This window comes from Panthera onca, chromosome A2, assembly GCF_046562875.1.
Source record: "Panthera onca isolate mPanOnc1 chromosome A2, mPanOnc1 haplotype 2, whole genome shotgun sequence".
Lineage (NCBI taxonomy): Eukaryota > Metazoa > Chordata > Mammalia > Carnivora > Felidae > Panthera > Panthera onca.
Window position 1 is genome coordinate 75,963,525 of NC_138340.1, and position 18,443 is coordinate 75,981,967.

General features: G+C 36.1%; 1 long non-coding RNA gene and 1 pseudogene across 1 annotated transcript in view; both read left to right on the forward strand.

Moving 5' to 3' along the window:
• LOC132679063 (uncharacterized) overlaps positions 1-18,443 on the forward strand; it is a 103,004-nt gene that overhangs the window by 8,754 nt on the left and 75,807 nt on the right. The gene's annotated exons all lie outside the window — the stretch shown is intronic.
• LOC132679061 (cyclin-dependent kinase 1 pseudogene) lies at positions 16,193-17,103 on the forward strand (annotated as a pseudogene).

The window sequence follows — 18,443 nt, forward strand, 5'->3', positions numbered from 1 at the left end:
CAATGTGAATGAAACAAAAGATCCTGTATGATACCATACAGACACAAAAGATCAGGTTTATATGATACCATTTATATGAAATTTCCACAATTGGTAAATCGATAGAGAGAATGTACATTTATGCTTATTAGGGGAGGAGGAGTAGAATAGGAACAAGTGCTTGAGGAAATAAGAGGAAAATGAGAGATTTTCCGTTGGGGTGATGACCGTGTTTTAGAACTTTATAGAGACGGTGGTTGCACAACATTTGAAATGCATCAAATAAAAGCCACGGAATTGTTAACTTTAAAATGGTAATTTTATGTTATGTGAACTTTTCTTTGGTTCAATAATTAACAATTTAGTAACCTGTCTCCATCCCAAAGAAAAATGTTTAAATGAGTTTTCTTCTCTTTCCCAGACTTCCATGGATTTGAGGTAGTAGGGAAACCTATAGCTATTTTAAATATGGAAGAATTATCTAAATCACGTGGAACATATTTACACTGTTCTACTTAAGCTATGTAAGTGTAAAAATAGAAGTTAATGCAGAAAATTCTACCATTATATGCCCAACTCTTCTGCCCCTCCCCCTCCAGCTTTGCATTTGGCTAGCTATACCTTTTTTCTGTCCCAGATCAGGTACTTAGAAATATTTGTTGAATGATGACACGATGAATAAGCATTTTACAATGCTCATGCAAATACAGTGCTCTCATCTAAACTGTCCTCTATACTGTCACTATGAGTGACACTATGAGTTAGTCTCTATGAGATGTGATGAAAGCTGTAGGCTTGCAATAGTTATGTTTATAATGGAAATCAGTAATATTCATTAGTGTGGATTGAAAAGTAAGCAATGAATATGTATGTAAGCTATTAAAAAGATAAAATAGACAAAATCTGACTATTGTCTTTGGAAAAATAAGAATAGAGAAGGGGGGATTGGTTGGAGAATTTTACCATTAACTTAAATTAGAGATTCAGGAGGAAAGTTGGATTGCGCAGGGTCTGTGTTATAAACTCCCCTTTGAACATTTTGTGTTTGAAATAGGTGTGGTTCGTTTGGAATTGTGTGTCTAGTAGGCATATAGATTATAAACTTAAAGAGTTTAGGATAGACACTTCAGGTTGTTATCACTCAGGGAGAATACAGATTGAGAAAGGAGGAGAACCCAGGACAGAATCCTAGGGAATATCATCATTTAAGGAGTAGGTGGAAGCAGAAGAGACTAAAAAGAAACTTAGACACAGTGAACTCAAAGCTCAGAAGAGTGCCAGGAGAAGAGTCATGAGTGACTAGAGAAAACCATGTCTTGAAAATGATGGAGTGGTAAAGATTTAAGTCAAAGTCAGCAAGAATTAAGAGAATACAGAATATACCGTTCAAATCAGTGTTTGTTTTCTTTGGGTAAATACCCAAAGTCGTGGCATTACTGGATCATAGAGTTTTTCTTGTTTTAATTTCTTTTAGGAATCTCCATACTGTTGTCCATAGTAGATACACCACTGTACCTTCCCATCAACAGTGCAAAAGGATTTTTTTTCTCCACATCCTCACCAACACTTGTTATTTCTTGGCTTTTTGATTCTAGCCATTCTGACGGATGTAAGGTGATATCTCATCGTGGTTTTGATTTGCATTTTCCTGATGGTTAGTGATGCTGAGCATCTTTTCATGTGTCTGTTAGCCATTTGTAGGTCTTTTTTGGGGAAAAAATGTCTATTCAGGCCCTCTACCCATTTTTAATCACATTATTTGCTTTTATTGGTGTTGAGTTAGGTAAGTTCTTTACATACTTTTGATATTAACCCCCTATTGGATATATCATTTGCATATATATACAGATGCCCATTCGGTAAGTTGCCTTTTCATTTTGCTGATGGTTTCCTTCACTGTGCAAAAGCTTTTTGTTTTAGTGTAGTCCCAATAGTTTATGTTTGCTTTTGTGTTCCTTGCCTTAGGAGACATACGTAGAAAAAAATGTTGCTGAGACCTATGTCAAAGAGATGACTGCCCAAATTTTCTTGGAGGAGTTATATGGTTTCAGGTCTTACATTTAAGTATCTAATCCATTTTGAGTTTATTTTTTTGTATGGTGTAAGAAAGTGGTCCAGTTTAGGGGTGCCTGGGTGGCTCAGTTGGTTAAGCATCCAACTTCCGCTCAGGTCATGATCTCACAGTTTGTGAGTTCGAGCCCCGTGTCAGGCTCTGTGCTGACAGCTCAGAGACTGGCGCTTACTTCAGATTCTGTATCCCTCACTCTGCCCCTCCCCCACTCATGTTCTGTCGCTCTCTGTCTCTCTCTCTCTCAAAAATAAATAAACATGAAAAAAGTTAACAAAAAAAAGTGGTCCAGTTTAATTCTTTTGCATGTAGCTGTTTGGTTTTTCTGGCACCATTCATTGAAGAAACTGTCTTTTCCTCATTGTATATTCATCCTTCCTTTATCATTGATTAATTGACCACATAAACATGGGTTTATTTATGGGCTGTCTATTCTGTTCTGTTTATCTGCGTGTCTATTTTTGTGTGTGTGTGTATGTATATGTATACACACACACACACACCACACAATGCAATATTATCCAGCCATAAAACGAATGAGATCTTGCCATTTGTGACAATATGGATGGACCTAGAAGGTATTATTCTAAGTGAAATAAGTCAGAGAAAGACAAACACCATATGATTTTACTTGTAAGTGGAATCTAAAAAACAAAACAAATGAACAATGACACAAACAAACAGACTCTTAATTACAGAGAACAAACTGGTGGTTGTCAGAAGAGAGGGGTTTGGGGGAGGGGTGAAACAGATAAATGAGATTAAGAGATACAAACTTCCAGTAATAAAATAAATAGGTCATATTGATGAAAAGTACAGCACACAGAATATTGTCAATAATATTGTAATAATATGTCTAGTGATTCTCTGAGCACTGAGTAACGTATAGAATTGTTGAATCAGTATGTTCTACACTTGAAACTAATATAACATTGTGTAATTATACTTCAAAAGTAATAATAAATAGTGACTACAGAATAGAAATCCCAGCAGAGTGAGGCATCTATGGCAATATTTACTTCAAGATTAATTGTAACTTGTATCTTTAAGGATGTGAGTGGTGTAGAGCAGTAAGAAAGTAAGCAGAAGATAGAGAAGGGCAAGCATTATAGGAAAAGAAGTCGAGGTAGCAGTGTGTGAGCCGCCTTGAGGGAAGCCTTGAGTGAATGGTACATGAAACTATAGGTCCCTGAGTGATTTAAGCTGATAAGTCACTTTAGATTCGAAGAGAGGCTATGTTTGGTCATATGATGAAGAGGGATTAACACATTTTCTTCTAATGTTTTCTTTCTATTCCCTTTATTAGTTTGCAACTAAAACAGTACAGAGTTTATCTGAAAGGGGCAATCCTTCTAGTAATTTAGGAATTTGGCAAATCACTAGGATACATTACAGTTTAGTTCCCATAAAACGATGCTATTTTATAGGTAAGTAAGTTAAAAACCTGGGATTCAAGGTTTCAATTAAAAACAAACAACACACTACCAACCCTAGAGAAGAACCCAATGGTGGATGGCTGTTGGGAAGGGCAGGATAGGTACCGTCCAAAGAGACATGGGTTCTGAGACAAGTTGAGACTGATCCAGTCTGATCCAAGATAGACTTTTAAATTTAATCCACTCTTAAGCAGAATACAAATTCCTATAGAATTTGTTGAAAAGGCAACTTGAGGTGCAGCAGTTTAATTACTAGAAGTTGAGAAGACCAAGGAAAACATGATTTATGAGCGTAGAGCTAATGTTAGAACTTCATAGAATTTTGCCAACTCAAACCATCAGTGAATTTGGTCGTTCTCATCCTGTTCTCTCCTAATTTGAGGGATTTGGTTGCATCTTGGTGCAGTTGTTTAGCTCACCGCGGTCTCTCGCGTAACGGGACCACAACCCCAATGAGCATCCTCTTCTGCTCCGCAGTGAGTCAAGACGGCCAGGAAGGAGGCTCTCCTCTCCACTGTGACTCATGGCGCATGAGACTGAGCTGGTTCCCTGGGGTATGGAGCCACTGCACACCCCTCTTACATGTGGACCTGATGTTAGCCAAGGATGGTCAAACCACCAAATCCACATGTCAAATTAGGCCTCTGGCTTGCAAAGTTGCTAAGAAGTCATACAGAGGTCATTGGTTTATTCTTCCCAGTGATGTTTGTAAAGTTTTCACACAATGCTTATGTTGGCAGGAAGCAGCTCCTATAAGATTCTAGTGGTAGCATATGAGGAAGGGCCAGAATAATGGCAGAATATCCAGGAAAGTAATGTTTACCATTTGTCATTAATTATCTTCAAAGAAAGTTTTCCACATTGCTTTTTTGACCAATTGGAGGTTCCCCTAGTCTTTGTGTGTGTCTGTAAGCTGATGTCCTTTCTGTGTTTAAAAGAAAAAAAAGAGTAAAGACATTGTTAGTAACTCTTAACTTTAGAAAGCACCATATTGATTCAAAATTTCAACATAAGATTGTGCTATCCATAAAGATGTTTTAAAAGAGAAAAATAATACAAACAGAGAACACTATAATGCTAATATTCACTCTTTGTGAAATTCACTATGAGCAGTAACTGATAAGAGTTAGTAAGTTTTTTCTAAGAATTTATAAGGAAAAGGAGATTGGACTTGCCTCACCCTTCCTCCCTCCCTCCCTCCCTCTCTCCCTCCCTCCCTCCCTCTCTCCCTCCTTCCTTCCTTCCTTCCTTCCTCCCTCCCTCCCTCCCTTCCTCCCTCCCTTCTTTCCTTCCTTCCTTTACTTCCTCCTTCTTTCTTCTTCTTTTTGCTATAGAAAAAGGAAAAAAAAATAGAAAACCCAGTCTTCACATCTAGCCTCATTTTTTAAAAAATGTTTATTTATTGAGAAAGAGAGAGAGAGCATGCGAGGGTGCATGTAGAGGAAGGGCAGAGAGAGAGGGAGAGAGAGAGAGTCCCAAGCCGGCTCCCTACTGTCAGCATGGAACCCAACTTGGGCTCAGTCTCATGAACTGTGAGATCATGACTTGAGCTGAAATCAAGAGTCAGATGCTTAACCAACTGAGCCCCCCTGGTGCCCCACATCTGGCCTCATTTTTAATGCTGGATCCAACAATTTCAAAGAAAGTTTGTCTTTCCCAAGAGGTTCACTAGTGTCTGGTTATAACAAAGTAGACAGTATTTAGACAGACCAATTACCTATATATGAAATAAACCTGCATAATATGTTAATTCCAAATTCTGACTTTAAAAATTCCATATCAAAAAATAAAAAATAAATAAAAATTACATATCACTTACATAAATAATATAATATACTCCTTGCAAATAATTAAAATATTATAGATGTATAGTGAGTGAAGAATAAAAATCTTTCAAATGCTCCCATTTCCATTTTTAAATTTTTTAATATTTATTTGTTAAAGTAATCTGTACACCCAGCATGAGGCTCGAACTCATGACCCTGAGATCGAGAGTCATTTGCTCTTCTGACTGAGCCTGCCAGGTGCCCCCAAATGCTCCCCTTTTTAATCCAGTCCCACAGATGGCTACTGTTAATCATTTAGTGTACAGCCTTCCCAACTTTTTCCTCTACGTTAACATTATGTACATTAGCAGTTGAAGCCAGTATACTGGACAGGTAAAATGCATTGGATATAAATTGAAAACATTTTTTATTTTTGCTTTCCATTATCTCTTTCAACAGGCTCAGTGGGAAATTTCTTCTTCTGCCAGTAGGTTACCGCTGGGCATATCTATTGACTCATCTGCTCCTTCCTAGTTAACTCTTAAGTTCTAAATTATAGTCCTCTATTAGAAATTAGAATGCTAAATGCTATATATGGATCAGCACTTCAATCTCGCAAATTCAAGCCATCCCTCCTTCCCCTCCCAGGGCTTACTATAAATGGACCACCTGCTGCTGGAGACCACCTGCCCCTTTTCTCCCTCTTCCTAGCTACTTCTTTCCCTGTCACTAGCAGTGGTATCTGACCCACTCTAGTTGAATCTAAAGGGATGGGAAATAGGGAAGAAGGGGAGATGGGTGTGGGAGGTAGGCAGGAAAGTGTTAAACTCTAATGAATTTTATAAGAAGGTTTCAGGGTCTCTGGGCCTGGGTGTTTTGTATTATTTTAATTGGGGTTAAAAAATAGTAACATTTACCATCTTAACCATTTTTAAGTGTACCATTCCATAGGGTTAATCGTGTTCTCACTGTTGTGCACTTGCTCTCTAGAACTCTTTCATTTTGCAAAACTGAAACTCTGTACCCATTGAACAACAGCTCCCCATTTCCCCTTTCCCCCAGCCCCTGGGAACCACCATTCTACTTTCTGTTTTATGAGTCTGACTACTTTGGATATTTCACGTAAGTGGAATCATACACTATTTGTCTTCTTGTGACTGACTTAATGTCCTTAAGTCCCAACCATGTTGTAGAATATGACAGAATTTCCTTCTCTTTTTAAGGCTGAATAATATTTCATGGTATGTATATATCACCTTTTTTTTAATCCATCCATTCTTCAGTGGAAATTTGGGTTGCTTCCACCTTTTGGTCATTGTGAATAATGCTACAATCAACATGAGTGTGCGAATGTCTTCAATCCTTGTCTCAATTTTTTTGGATAAATACCCAGAAGTGTGATTGCTGGGTCATGTGGTAATTCTATTTTTAATTTTTTGAGAAGCTTTACATTCCCACTAACAGTGCATAGGGTTCCAATTTCTCTGCATTTTCACCTATACTTGTTATTTCTGGTTTATTTTTTTTTTGATACCTCATTGCACTTCTCTGATGATTAGTGATGGTCAACATCTTTTCTTAAGCTTGTTGGTGTATTTTTTTTTTTTTGGAGGAATGTCTATTCAGGTGCTTTGCACATTTTAAAATCAGGGTATTGTTGTTGAGTTATAGGAGTTCTTGGCATATTGTATATATTAACCCCTTATCATATCTGTGATTTGCAAATATTTCTTCCTATTTTGTAGGTTCTTTTCACCCTGATTGTTTCCTTTGATGGACAGAAGTTTTTTTAAGTTTGGTGTAGTCCCATTTATCTCCTTTTGCTTTTGTTACCTGTGCATTTGGTATCATATCTAAGAAATCATTGCGAAATCAATTGCCATGAAATTATTCCCATATTTTTTTATAGTTTTACAGATTTATGTTTTACCCGTAGGTCTTTAATCCATTTTTAGTTCATTTTTGTGTGTACTATAAGGTAAAGATCCAACTTTATTCTTTTCCTTGTGAATGTCCAGTTTTCCCAGCATCATTTGTTGGATACTGTTCTCTCCCCATTGTGTGGTCTTGGCCATGTTGTCCAAGGTAATATGACCAAATACATGAGGGTTTATTTCTAGCCTGTCTGTTCTCTTCTGTTGTTGTATATGTCTGTCTTTCCATGGTACAACTCTGTGTTTTGATTACTGTAGCTTTGTAATATGTTTTGAAATCAAGAAATGTGAAGCCTCCAACTTTGTTCTTTTTCAAGATTTAGTTGGGATTCCTTGAGATTCCATATAATGTTAGAATTTTTTTTCTAGTTTTGCAAATTGTCATTGGGATTTTCATAGGGATTGCATTAAATATGTAGATTGCTTTGGGTAATATGGACATTTTAATGTTATCAAGTGTTCCAATTCATGAACATGTGATGTCTTTCCATTTATTTATGGAAATAAATAAAACTTTTAAGTATTCTGTTCTTTTTAATGTTATTGTAGATGGAAATGTTTTCTTAATTTCCTTTCTGGATTGTTCATTTTTAGTGTATACAAATGGAACTGGTTTGGGTTGTTGTTTTTGAATCCTGCTGCTTTGCTGAATTTGTTTATTTTAACAGCATTCGTGTGTGTGTGTGTGTGTGTGTGTGTGTGTGTGTGTGCATACCTTTAGTTTTCTGCATATAAGATCATGTATTTGTAAACAGAGATGATCTTATTTCTTCCTTTAGAATTTGGATGTCTTTTTTTTTTTTTTTTTTTTTTTTTTTGTCCTGACCTATTTCTCTGGCTAGGATTTCTAGTACTATGTTGAATAGAACTGATGAAAATGGGCATCTTTCTCTTGTTCTTTATCTGAGAGGAAAAACTTTGAGTTTTCCTCTATTGAGTATAAGTTGCGGGCTTTTCATATATGCCTTTAATTATTTGAGATAATAACCTTTGATTCCTGGTTTTATGAGTGTTTTTATTGTGAAAATGTGTTGAATTTTGTTAAATGCTTTTTCTTCATTAATCGATCATGTGTTTTTTTCCCTTCATTCTGTTAATGTGGTATATTAAATTGATTGGTTTTCATGTGTTGAACCATCTTGACATTCTATGAATAAATCCCACCTGGTCACTATGGAATGCTTTTATTTATTTATTTTTAATTAATTAATTTGTTTATTATTGTATATAATTTATTGTCAAATTGGCTTACATACAATGCCCAGTGCTCATCCCAGTAAGTGCCCTCCTCAATGCCCATCACCCATTTTCCCCTCTCCCCCACCTCCCATCAACCCTCTGTTTTTTCTCTGTATTTAAAAGTGTCTTATGGTTTGCCTCCCTCCCTCTCTGTTTGTAACTATGTGGAATGCTTTTAATGTGCTGTTGAATTCAGTTTTCTAGTATTTTGTTGACTATTTTTGTATCAATATTAATCAAGGTTATTTGCTTCTAGATTTCTTTTCTTGTAATGTCTTTCTCTGGTTTTGGTTTCAGGGTAATGCTGGAGTCCTGAGTTTGAAATTTTTTGGAAGAGTTTGAAGAGTATTGGTATTTTCTTCTTTAAATATTGGTGGAATTCTCTGGAAAAGCCATCTGGCCCTGAGGTTTTATTTCGGGGGAAATTTTTGATTACTGATTCAGTCTCCTTAGTGATTATAGGTCTGTTTGGACTTTTTTTCTTTATGATTCAATCTTGTTAGGTTCTATATTTCTAGTAATTATATATTTCTTTTAGATTATCCAACTTGTAGGTGTATAATTGTTCATAGTGGTCTCTTATATTTCTTTTATAATCCTGGCATCAGGTGTAATATCTCCTCTTTTATTTTTTATTTTATTTATGTGGGTCCTCTTTTTTTCTCAGTCTAGCTAAGAGTTTGCCAATTTTGTTGATTTCCTAAAAATCCAACTCTATGTTTTGTTGATTTTTTTCAGTATTTCTGTTTTCTATTTCATTTATTTCTGCTCTAAAATTTATTATTTTTTTTCCTTCTGCTACTTTGGATTTAGTTTGTTCCTTTTTAGTTCCTTACAGTTGAAAGTTAGGTCATTTATGTGAGATATTTCTTCTTTTTTAATGTAACTGTTTACTGACATAAACTTCCCTCTTAATACTATTTCCCTGCATCCCATCGGTTTTACTATGCTGTTTTTCTATTACTTTCACTTGTCTGAAGATACTATGTTCATTTTTGACTCATTGGTTGTTTAAGAGTATTAATTTCTACGTATTTGTGAATGTTCAATTTTCCTTTTGCTCTTGATTTCTAGTTTCATCTCATTGTGTTTGGAGAAGATCTTTGGCATGACTTAAGTCTTCTTAAATTTGTTAAAACTTGTTTTGTGGCCCAACATGGGGTCTCTTGTGGAGGATGTATCGTGTGCATTTGAGAAGAATGTGTATTCTGCTGTTCTTGGATGGAATGTTTCGTATATGCCTGTTAGATCTAATTGGTCTGTAGTGTTGCTCAAGACTTCTGTTTCCTTATTGATTTTCTGTCTAGTTATTCTAGCCATTATTAAAAGATGGCTGTTGAATTTCCTACTATAATTGTATTGCTGTCTATTTCTCTCTTCTATCCTGTCAACTTTTTTCTATATATTGAGGAGCTCTGATGTTAGGTGCATATATCTATAATTCTTACATTTTTCTGATAAATTGTTCCTTTTATCAGTATAAAATGTCCTTCTTTATCTCTTGTGACAGTTTTTAACTTACCTATTTTATGTTATGATTATGTTCACCCCTGCCCTATTTACTATCGCACATTATGTCTTTTCCCTCTTTTTGCTTTCAGCCTATGTGTGCTCTTAGATTTTAAAGCTAAGTCTCTTGTAGACAGCATATAGATGGATCTTGTGTGTTTTAACCCATTCAATAACTTGATGTCTTTTAATTGGTAGGTTAATCTATTTACATTTAAAGTAATTAGTAATAGGGTAAGACTTACTATGGCCATTTGTTAATGATTTTCCATGTGTCTTGTAGCTATTTTGTCCCTCTTCCTGGCTTGCTACTTTCCTTTTTGTTTCATTGATTTTCTTTTGTAGTTATATGCTTTGATTCCTTTCTCATTTCTTTCATGTATCTTCTATAGTATTTTATTTGTGGTTACTATGAATATTACAAAAAGCATCTTAAAATTACAGCAATCTACTTTATTATTTTATTTTTCTTTAATTTTAATTCCAGTAGTTAACACACAGTGTTACATTGGTTTCAGGTTTGCAATATAGTGCTTCAACAATTCTATACATTATCAGGACTCATCAAGTTAAAGTACTCTTAATCCCCTTTACCTATTTCACTCATTCCCCCCCCCCCCCGTATCAATCTGTTTTGAACTGATAATAATTTAACTTAACTTGTGTAGAAAAACTCTATTGCTTTACATCTCTGTTCACTCAGCTTTATGTTACCAGTGTCTCAAAATTACATTAAATTTTTTTTTTTATTTTTATTCATTTTTGAAAGAGAGAGAGCACAAGCAGGGGTGGGGCAGAAAGAGAGGGGGACACAGAATCTGAAGCAGGCTCCAGGCTCCGAGCTGTCAGCACAGAGCCCGACACAGGGCTTGAACTCACGAACCGCAAGATCATGACCTGAGCTGAAGTCGGACGCTCAACCGACTGAGCCACCCAGGTGCCCCACAAATTACATATTTTTATACTGTGTACCAATTAACATAGATTTATAGTTGTTTTTAATGCCTTTGTCATTTAAATTCTATGCCAGAATTAAAAGCGATTTATGTGCCAACATTACAGTACTGTTTGTCTTTATATTGATCTTTCCCAGAGAGAGAGCTTTATAATTTTGTTTTCATTTGCTATCCAGTGTCTTTTTGCTTTAACTTGAAGAACTCCTTTTAGCATTTCCTGTAAGGCAGTTCTTGTGGCAGTGGACTTTTTCAGCCCTCATTTGTCTAGGAAAATCTTAATTTCCCTTTCATTTTTGAAAGACAGCTTTGCCAGATACAGTATTGTTTGGCAGTTTTCTTCTCTCATCACATTGAATAGATTATCCCAAGTCCTCTGGCTTGCAAGATTTCTGTCTATTGAGAAATCTGCTGATAATCTCATAGGAGCTCCCTTATATGTAATGAGTCACTTTTCTCTTCCTGCTTTCAAGATTCTCTTTGGGACTTTTAACAATTTGATTATAATGTGTCTTGGCATGAGCCTTTTTGTATTTATCCCAATTGGAGTTCTTTTTATTTCTTGAGCTTGTGTATCCATTACCTTTCTCAAATTTGGGACATTTTTGGCCTTTATTTCTTCAAATAGACCATCCACCCCTTTCCCTGTCTCTTCTGTGGCTCCCATGATGCATATATTACCACTTTTGAGTAGTATACTTTTGAGGGTGTCCCATAAGTCCCTTGGCTCCTATCACTTCTCTTCATTCTTTTTTCTCTTATAATTCTGACTCAGAATTTCAAATGACTCGTCTTCATGTTAACTGTTTCTTTTGCTTGATCAAGTCTGTTGTTGAATCCTGCGAGTGAATTTTCCAATTCTCTTTTTGTATACTCCAGCTTCAGAATTTCTCTTTGATCTTGTTTTTAATAGGTTCTATCTCTTTGCTGATACTCTCATTTCGTTCATGCATTATTTTCCTAATTTCATTTAGTTGTCCATCAGTGTTCTCTTTTAGCTCATCAAGCATCTTTTAGGCTGTTTTTAATGGTTCTTTGTCAGGTAATTCATAGATCCCCATTTCTTTAGGGATGGTTTCTGGAGATTTATTTTGTTCCTTTGATTTTTGCCGTATTTTTCTGTTTCTTTGCATGCTTTGTGATTTTATTGAAATTTGGGCATTTGAAAAAATAGCCATCTCTCCCGGTCTTTATGGACTGGCTTTGTACTGGGAAGATCTTCAAAAATCAAGCTGGCTAGAGATTCTGGAGCATCTCAACTCACTTATGCATATGTGACTTCTCTGAGCTTGTGCATGTGATTTCTGTGTTAAAGAAGCTTGCCTTGTTTCTTTTTCAGGAGCTTATAATATTTCCTTTCCCTGGTGACTGCCCGTGGTAATTCAATCTCTCTGGTGTTGCAACAAGCCACCATGCTAGCCTTTGTTCTCAGTGGCCCCTAGGCATCCAAACTATATTGGTTCCTGTCAGAACTGAGTTAAATGAGACAAAAACTAGTCCTTGGGACAGCCTTTTGAAAGGCCAGAGTGTTTGATAGATGTTCCACTTTTCTTTGTCTCTCCCTAGGGAGAAGCCACAGGTTGGGCATTTTCTACCAATGTTCCGTGCTGCAGAAGGGGAGGGGATATGCCGGGTCAATGCAACAAACTTTCTTACCAGCTTCCATGTGGCTCTTCTTGACTTTGCCCTCCCCAGGGGTGCTGCAAATTCTTAACTGGTTTCTCGAGTTCTCACAAAGGCAGTTTAGTCTGTATATCATTGAGTTGGTGTCTCTGTGGGGAAATAAGAGACTGGGACTTCCTGTTCCACCTTCATGCTGGTGTCACTCCTGGGCGTGGGTGTTTTTTTACATGTTCTTCATTCACTGACAGTTTTACTTTCTCTGTTTCAAATTCTGTACATAGCTTAGTAAGTAATTTGGAATATACCTGTTTTTTATCTCCAAATTTAACATCCTGTTTACACATATAAAATTGCATTCTCATCTCTTGATAGCTATACTACTCAGTCTCTGTTATTTCAGCGTGCGCTCCATTCCGATGTTCTTCTGGGGTCCCATCTCAATGTCAACCTCATGAGTAAGAGTTGTAAAGGTTCCGGGCTAGCTCTCTCCTTTGTGTTCTGATCCACAGGAAATACTCTTGTATCCTTTGCCACACGTCAGTGGAAGTTTAGCATGTTCCCAACAGAGCCCGGTTTCGCTTTCTGTCTTCTGCCACCCCAGGATAACAGCGACAGCCCCTCTCCATTAGAATCCTGAGGCCTTTGTCACATATTAGTTTTCTGTAACATCCAGCCCCACACCTCCAAGAAACTTATGTCATACCCTCTAAGTGCTCTTACAGGACTCCTTCCTGAGAGAAGTTAGTACCCTCTAACATACCCCCCCACCCTTCCCCTCGGTGTGTATGTGACAAACACTCATAGTTTGTTCTAAAGAAATCTTTCTCATAAAATCTCTTAGCTTCAACCAGTTTTACTTACCCTATTTCAAATTCTGAATATAGTGTAGTAAGCCATTTAGAATATAATTTATTACATCTTTAAATTTAACATCCTGTTACACATATAGAATTGCATTTATAGGCACATATAAATTTCTAGTTATGTGTGTGTGTTTGTATGTTTTACAAGAATTGGATCATTCCATGTGTGGTAGGCAGCATAATGGCTCTACAAATAGGGCCACATCCTAATGCTCACAGCTTGTGGATATGTGACCTTATCTGGCAAAAGGGACTTTGCAGATGAGATTAAGGTAAGGATCCCAAGACGGGGAGATTATCCTGTATTATCTGGGTGTGTCCAATGTAATCATGAGTTTCCTCATAAGTGAAAGAGAAATGCAGGAAAGTCTGAGAAGGAGAGTTGATGATAGAAGCAGAGATTGAAATGATCTGATTGTTGGTCAGGGCCATGTTCAAGGAATTTTGGCAGCCTCTAGAAGATCAAAAAGACAAGAAAAAATGAATTATCCCATAGAGCCTCTAGATGGAACATGGCCCTGCCAATATATTGGTTTCAGCCCAGTGAAATCCATGTGGGACTTCTGACCTCCAAATGTGCAATGCAATAAATTGAAGGTGTTTTGAGGCATTAAGTTTTTGGTAATTTGTTACAGCAGCAATAGAAAATTAATAAGGGCTTAATTAAATGAAATATAGAAATCATAGATCAAGAACCTGTGGAAGAGCCAAGTATTAGTCACCCCTACCACCCAGGTTCCAAGTGCACCCCCATGTTTCCCAGGCTCCCTTGCAATTAAGTTGGGACTGATCATGGCTAATTGAGTGTTAAGTGGAAGTTACATATTACTTCCAAGCCAGTTGAAAGCTCTCCACTCCCCTTTCTTGGCAACTTTAAAGCCCACATGTTCAAAAGTAAATCTGCAAGTGGTGAGATGTCAATAGAATGTCATTTTACCTTATATTCTTGGTTTATGCCAAGTCTTTATTTGTAATGTAAATAAAAACTATCAATATCAATAATGTCATAAAGATGTTACCTTACTTTTTTTTTCTAAAACACTAATTTGTCTTTTGCAGCTAGATATTCATCCAACTGGGATTTTTTCAGTATATTATGTTAGGTAGTAACCTAATTTTATTCTGTATTCATAATCAGTTGGACCAGACTTTTTATTGAATGGTGTATCCATTTGAACATACTTGTTATATATGGTTTCCATATGTGAGCAGGGCTATTTTGAGTCTACTGCTCACTTGTTTTATTTGCTTGATTTATCTGTCCCTGGGCTAATACTAGACAGTCTTAAATACTGTTGCTTTATAACATGTCTCCCTTCCTGTTCTTCAAATTTGTCTTTGAGATTTTTGGTTCTTTGTCAATTTCCATGGAAAACTCTGGTGGGGCTTTGTGCTTATATTTAATTTGTAGATTTATTTGAAGAGAATTTCCGTCTTTGCTGGAGAGTCTTCCAATTTTTGGAGTTGGCATTTTTTCCTCTTAATTTATGTTTTCTTTTCCATCCTTCAATAATGTTTTGTAGTTTGTTTTGTAAAAAATCATTTAGATTTCTTTGTGGACACCCATAAATTTTGGTCACTGTTATAAATGGAATATTTTTTTCTACTACCCTAATAGTAGTAGAAAAAAGTCTACTTTATAACTGGAGATATATGAGGATTGTAGATTCTTTTCTTTGTATCTAGTAGCATCACTAACCACATTTACTGATTCTAAGGGTTTATCTATAGATATTCTTGAATTTTCTATGTAGACAATAGTCAAATCTGAAATACAAACAGTTTGGGCTCTTATTTCTCAATTCTAATATCCTATGTTTATTTTTCCTTACTGTTTTAACTAGCGAACTAATGTTAAAAAGCCATATGACATGAAAGGATGCTCAGCATCACTATTATCAGAGAAATACAAATCAACACTGCCATGAAATATCACCTCACACCCATCAGAATGGCTAAAATTAACAACACAGGAAACAACAGATGTTGGTGAGGATGTGGAGAAAGAGGAACCCTTTTGCATTGCTGGTGGGAATGCAAACTGGTGCAGCCACTCTGGAAAACAGTATGGAGGTTCCTCAAAAAATTAAAAATAGAACTACCCTACGACCCAGCAATTGCACTACAAAGTATTTACCCAAAGGATACAAAAATACCGATTCAAAGGGATAGATACATGCACCCTGATGTTTATAACAGCATTATCAACAGTAATCAAATTATGGAAAGAGCCCAAATGTCCGTAGACCGATGAATGGATCAAGAAATTGTGGTATATATATATAATGTGAATCCAGACACGAGGAAATACATTTTAGCAGTTTCCAAACCCTTTTATGATGCTTGCTGATAAAAGTTGCATGGGAGGCAGTAGGAGGGAACTAATATTTGTTGAACCCCTACCATGATTTGGGCAGTAATGCTGACCTCTGAACACCTGATTTCTCATTTAATTCTCCCAGCTCTCTGTGAGGTGAGCAGTGTGATCCTTACTCTGCAGAGGAGGAAACTCCGAATCAGAGAAATGATATTTGCTAAAGGTCACGCCAATGGGACATGGTAGAGTCCAGATTTGACTCCTGGTCTGTTTGATGCTAAGGTTTTTGTATTTTTCCCTTTAGGTCTGAATTACACTTTTCCTTGTTGTTAGTCAGTGGCACAGTTTTTCTCTCAATCACTAAGCTCTATTCGTGATTAAACAATTATATTAAAAACGTAGTGCTTAAGAAAAAAAGAAAAACCTGGCTCTTGGAAGTTGAGGCGAGAGTGATGCCGATGTGGTAGCCACCACCACTTTCGTCATGGGATAAAAGCCGGGACGTACCACCTCACTGGTTAACTATGGAAGACTATACCAAAATAGAAAAAATTGGAGAAGGTACCTGTGGAGTTGTGTGTAAGGGTAGACACAAAACTACAGGTCAAGTGGTAGCCATGAAGAAAATCAGACTAGAAAGTGAAGAGGAAGGGTTTCTAGTACTGCAATTCAGGAAATTTCTCTATTAAAAGAACTTTGTCATCCAAATATAGTCAGTCTTCAAGACGTGCTTATGCAAGGTTCCAGCTTATATCTCATCTTTGAATTCTCTTCCATGGATGTCAAGAAATACTTAGATTCCATCCCTCCTGGTCAATTCATGGAATCTTCACTTGTTAAGAGTTACTTGTACCAAATCCTACAAGGGACTGTGTTTTGCTACTCCAGAAGAGTTCTGCACAGAGACTTAAAATCTCAAAATCTATTGATTGATGACAAAGGAACAATTAAACTGGCTGATTTTGGCCTTGCCAGAGCTTTTGGAATACCTGTTAGAATATACCATATGAGGTAGTGATGCTCTGGTGTAGATCTCCAGAAGTAATGCTGGGGTCAGCTCACTACTCAACTCCAGTTGACATTTGGAGTTTAGGCACCATGTTTACAGAATTAACAACTAAGAAACCACTTTTCCATGGGGATTCAGAAATTGATTAACTCTTCAGAATTTTCAGAGCTTTGGCCACCCCCAATAATGAAGGGTGGCCAGAGGTGGAATCTTTATAGGACTATAAGAATACATTCCCCAAGGGGAAACCAGGAAGTCTGGCATCCCGTGTCAAAAACTTGGATGGAAATGGCTTGGATCTGTTCTCAAAAATGTTGGTCTATGATCCTGCCAAATGAATTTCTGGCACAATGGCACTGAATCATCCATATTTTAATGATTTGGACAATAAGATTAAGAAGATGTAGCTTTCTGAGCATTTCTACGTATCAGAAACAGATAGTTATGTTTTTACTGCTTTGTCTATTTTTATTTTGTGTTTTTCTCTTTCTTTCTTGCAAACTTAAGCTGTACTTCATCTTCTGATTTCAAAGCTGTAACTTAAAAATGTAAATATTGTTCTATATGAATTTAAATATAATAATTCTGTATATGTTTATAGATCTCACTTCAACAACTATTTGTTACCATAATAAAAGTATAAATCTACTTTCAGCCATAAAAAGGAATGAAATTTTGCCATTTGCAATGATATGGATGGAGCTAGAGAATATTATGCTATGTGAGATAAGTCAGTCAGAGAAAGACAAATTCTATATGACTTCACTCATATGTGGAATTTAAGAGACAAAATAGATGAACATATGGGAGGAGGAAGGAAAAAGAGAGAGATGGAAACCATAAAACAAACTCTTAACTGTAGAGAAAAAGCTGAGGGTTGCTAGAGGGGAGGTGGGAGGGGTGTTGGGTATTAAATGGGTATTGGGTATTAAGGAAGACACTTGTGATGAACACTGGGTGTTGTATATAAGTGATGAATCACTAAATCGTACACCTGAAACTAAAAAAAAAAAAAAAAGATTGTGAATTCCCTCTTGTTTTTTTTTTTTTATTTTCCATTTCATTGATTTTTGATCTCATATTTATTATTTTCTATATTCTATTTTCTTCAGATTATTCTTGTTCCTTTTCTAATGTCTTGATCTTGATGTTGAACTAATTAATTTTAAATCATTTCATTTTTTAAATTAATTTTTTAGTTTATTTATTTTTGAGAGAGAAAGAGAGAAAGAGAGTTGGGGAGGGGCAGAGAGACAGGGAGGCACAGAATCTGAAGAAGGCTCCAGACTCTGAGCTGTCAGCACAGAGTCTGATGCAGGGCTCAAACTTATGAACTGTAAGATCACGACCTGAGCTGAAGTTGGATGCTTAACCAACTGAACCACCTAGGCACCCTAAAATCACTTGATTATATGTAGGTATATATGTATATACTATGCACCTATACATAGTATATATGTATATATATTTAATTGTGTAAATTTACCTCTAAATCCCAGTTAACTGCATCTGATAAATTTTGATATGTAGCACTTTCACATGTGTTCATTTATGATTTTTCTATTATGATATCCTCTTTACATTTTAAAGGTTTCAAATATGAAAGGTTATAGGCAAATTTCCTTTTAAACAATCTTAAATTTATTTCTAATTTTATTGCAGAGATTATAATTTATACACTATTGATTCTTTTGACCAGATACCAAGAAAGAATACCCAAAGCATTGCAACTTTTCTAAATATGCTA